Source organism: Propithecus coquereli, unplaced genomic scaffold (assembly GCF_000956105.1).
Source record: "Propithecus coquereli isolate 6110/MARCELLA unplaced genomic scaffold, Pcoq_1.0 Scaffold18, whole genome shotgun sequence".
NCBI classification, from domain to species: domain Eukaryota; kingdom Metazoa; phylum Chordata; class Mammalia; order Primates; family Indriidae; genus Propithecus; species Propithecus coquereli.
In genome coordinates this window covers 4225064-4229463 of record NW_012142745.1, presented here as the reverse complement: position 1 = coordinate 4229463, position 4400 = coordinate 4225064, and the positions used below count along the sequence as shown (strand labels likewise).

Genomic DNA, 4400 nt, shown 5'->3' with positions numbered 1-4400 from the left:
TGAGATCACAATTTTCTTGAGAAGAAACCGCCGCTGCCAGGCCATTGAGGCTGCTGCTGCCCCGACCAGCGCAGGTCCCGCATTACATCACTGGCGAGCTCTTGCCGGTCGTGCGGGGAGAGGAGGCTTTGCCAGGGACCCCGCCCCAGACCGAGGAGGATTAGTTAACAAGGGTGGGGAAGTGGTGTCAAGGAAAAGGGAGAAGGAAAACACAGGACCCAGTTTCCTACCACGACCCGCATAGGGGTTGGGGGCCGCAAAGGCCAAATGAACATCCTTAAGCAGCCGCACTCCAAATCCCATTCCTGCACTGCCTCCCAGCTGCCCTCAACTCCCAATTTCAAGTCCGACAAAAACCGAGATCCAAGGCTGCCAGGAGAGCTGCCTTGAGGAGACCGAGGGGGACGGCGGAGAGTCGCCCGGGACCGGGAGGGACCGAGGCGCCGCGCCGGGGGAGGGGGCGGAGGGGGGACTACTAGAGGGGGAGGAGGTTGCTGCTGCGCCCCCGCCTGGCCCAGCCAGCGGTGCCTCCCTCGCCAGGCGACAGCAGTCAGAGGGGGGAGGCAGAAGCGCCTCCTCCCCGCCCGGAGCCGAGGCGGCAGCGCAGGGGGAGGAAGGCGCCTCACCTTGCCCCCGATGAGGGGCGGATCATGCCATGGCAGCGCCGGCGAGCTACAGCGGCGGCAGCGAACAGAGTCCCAGCAGCAGCCCCAGGAGCCGGGCGGGAGCTGGGAGCGCTGCGGCTGGAGCTCGGGACAGCGGGGACGCGGGAGCCCGGGACGCAGCGGGGACGGCTCCTGGCCTCCTTCCGCTCGAGGACTACGAGTGCAAAATCTGCTACAACTACTTCGACGCGGACCGGCGCGCGCCCAAGCTGCTGGCTTGCCTGCACACCTTCTGTCAGGAGTGCCTGAGCCAGCTGCAGCTCCGCGCCGCCACCGCCGCCGCCGCAGCCGCCACCGCGCCTGAGCGCCCGCCGCCCTGGCTCGGCCCGCCCGGCGCCATCGCATGCCCCGTGTGTCGGCACCGCACGCCGCTGCCCGACAGCCGCGTGCAAGGCCTGCCCAACAACACCAAGCTCTCCGAGGCCTTCCCGCTGGCTCTGCGCGCCGCGCACGACCCGCTCCCCCAGGACCGCCTGCCGCCGCTGCCCGCGCGCCGCCCAGCGCCCGCCGAGGCCCCGCCGCCCGCCCCGGCCCCGCCGCCGCCGCCGCCGCCGCCAGCGGAGGACGCGGCCGCCGGGCCTCGCGCCCGCCCCAGCCTGCGCGCCCCAGGCGCCTACGAGAGCTGCCAGAACTGCAAGCGCGCCGCGCTCACCGCCGGCTGCGTGTGCGTCGTCTTCTCCTTCCTCTCCATGGTGGTGCTGCTCTTCACCGGCCTCATCTTCGTCAACCACTACGGCGGCGGTGGCCCCCCCGTAGGCGGGGCGCCCCCTGGCGAGGCCCCGGCGACGGGGTCGCCCTCACCCTCGCCCGTGGGGCCCATCTGCCTGTCGGTGGCTAGCATCCTGGCGCTCTTCTCAGTCGTTGTCACCTGGGTCATCTGCTGGCTCAAGTATCGGCCCGAGGGTGCGGCCGCGGGTTCGGCTGGGGGCGGTGGCGGCGGCGGCCCGAGGACGCGGGCGCCGACGGCGGGGGGCGGCGCGCGGAGGAACGACACGTAGCCGGGCAGCACAGCGGCCCTTCCGCCTGCACCTCCCACCCCGCGCAGCCAGGGAAAAGGGGGGGGCCTCTGGCTTGGTGCGCTCCAGCTTCTTTGCCCTCTTCCTGCGGTCCCCAGACGCTCCGGGACGCACACCCCTTCGCCACCCCGCCACTGCGGGGCCTCGGTTTGCGCCCGGTGGTCTTCTCTCCCCACCCCCTTAGCGCTGGACCAGAGAAAGAAACCGAGGAGGCGGGGATGCTGGCGGCGGGTCCCTTTTGCCCGGACTGTGCAAGATTGCCCTCCGCTTCCTGCACTATCCGCATCCTGATCAGAGCGTGCGGCCATTCCTCCCCAGAACCTGATTTGCAGGGAGGAGAGAGGAATGGGACCCCCGCTGCCCCTCCCGAAAGCTGGTTTTCTGGTGGCCAGGACTTGAGAGTTTCTTTAAGAGTGCAGGCGCGCGCGCGCATATACGTCTGCTGCGGTAGTGAATGGACTTGAAATTGCCCAGAGAAAGAAAGAATGAAATGTAAACGTGGAAGAAAGGTTTCTCCGCTTCCCAGCGGTCCTGGACACGGAGAGCTCCTGAGCTCTGAGAGTGATGTACACGCCCCGCCCGCGAAGCGGTGGCCGCAGGACTTGCCGGCCGCCCGCCTCTGTGCGCGATCGGGCAGGTGCACCGAGCGCCTGCGCGCTTCAGGCCGCGGGCCGGCACCGCGGAGCCGAGAGGCGGCGGCGCGCACATGGCGGTGGTGGATACTGCTGCCTGTAGCCGGGTGTCTGGAGCAGAGCCCAGAAGTCCCATCTCTTGGAAGCTGTGGTTGTTTTATTCACGGTGTTACTGCCAGGAAGTCATTTCATCTTCTGTAACTGGACTCAGGGAGCTTAAGAGCCTGTTCTCTCCCTTCTCTCAAAACTGACTTACTGTTGCCCCCACCTGGAAGATATTGAAAGCTAATTCGTGAAGAATGTAAACTGTAGATTGGTCCCTTTCCCTTCGCCTTTTTGCTTAATTTTATTTAAAAAAAAATAATTTATTTTCCAATATATAAATCTGGAATTTTTTTGTGCATTAAAATTTCCAGAAAAGTTGTTTGATAAGCAGTGACATTTCTCCCATACCTCCAGTCCAAATACATTTCAAAATTAAGAGCAGAAAATAAAGGCCTGTTGGTAATTGATTCAAGATTTTATACTGTGAAATAACTAATGACTTCCAATTATCTAATAAAATATAATATAGTGCCCAAAGACGAAATCAACTGACAGGTCTTTTCTGCCTTTAACTACGAAGATATATATATCTATCATGTACATTTATCAGAAAAATATTATTTTGAATTTAGCTGTTTGATATTGTTGGAATCACTGAAATGTTCACATATGGCCACATGAGCTGAAAAAGGATACATATCTATCTGATTTTGTAACTAAAAAGATGAATTTCGAGCGTATATTGCAAGTGGGTTAGATGCGTTTTTAAGAAAAAACTGTTCCAAATGTATTTTATATGAAAACATTCTTTATTCCACCTTTTGAAATTTGGAATAAGACAAAGTTTTCATGTTTAAAAATGACAGAAGCTACTGAGGGCGTGCTATTATTCCTTCTGTATTTATGCAAGCTGTCTGCATGATATCCTGACACTATTCTATTAACTGAACTTGAAAGGAGCATTTGTATCTATCACACGAATGAAGTAATTTATTGGCCATTGACAAGTGGTGTGTCTGCAATTTAGGAACTACGATATGATGTGTTTTATGTCTGCATTGTCTTAATAATAAAAACAAGAAGTATTTATAGTAAAAGCTATTTTCATGACATTTATTTCATGGTGAAACGACTCCAATTTATGCGTGCAGCACTTCTCTTCCTTAGATACATGTCCCCATCCAAATCCAATTTTCACGTTTGTATGGGGCTGAAAGAGAAATAACTCACACTTGGGAATGTACAGAGCTAAAATGGGCATTTTGTGGAATTATTTCTGTGGTTTAATAGCACTCCTGAAGGCCCAGTGAAATCTGTTGTATTCTGAAGGGAGAAGCAGCGTACCTACTTACTACTACAACATCCACTAAAACTAAAAACTCTGTTGGACTTTGTTCTTGGTTTTTGCAAAATTTTTTTAGGTTCCTATTACTAAAAATCACTTTTCAGAGATTAGTTTTAATATATTTATACCCCTAATGTCTTGTCTTACTTCTATATTCATTTTTATCTTTTATTCACTCTTTCTTTATTGCCAGTGCTGAGATAGTGTTTGCATTCATAACTGTTTAGTTGAACAAGTGCAATTACAGTTGTATTAATAATACATACGTACTATGCATAAGTCTGAAATATATATCTATTATATGATATATATGCATACTAGTAACAGCTTGGCTTCATGGATGTAACATGTGTACATGTGTACACACAAGAGTTTCTTTTACTCCCTTAAACTGGCACCTGAAAGTCTGTCTACAGTTACTTTGGGGACCAGCTTGCTTCTTAGAGTTTTTTTCACAGAAGCACACCAATGTTGTCACCTAAATTATTCCTCACAAATGAGAAATACATGTTTGAATCACCTCAGTCACAATAAAAGCCACATTTTGCTTCTTTCATGAATTGTACATGTAAATTTCTTGTAATGAAAATTTGAGTTAGAATACTTTTAAGTCAAAGAGATAGTAGCTCAATATCTCAACATGGAGAGTTTTTTTTTTTTTTTTTTCTTGGCAGACCTTGTTTTACTGCTAATTTTT

The 4400-nt window shown here is 53.4% G+C and overlaps 1 pseudogene; it reads right to left on the bottom strand.

Annotated features, from left to right (window-relative positions):
- Nucleotides 1-622: 622 nt before the first annotated feature.
- LOC105808733 lies at nt 623-2389 on the bottom strand (annotated as a pseudogene).
- Between the last annotated feature and the right edge of the window lie 2011 nt (nt 2390-4400).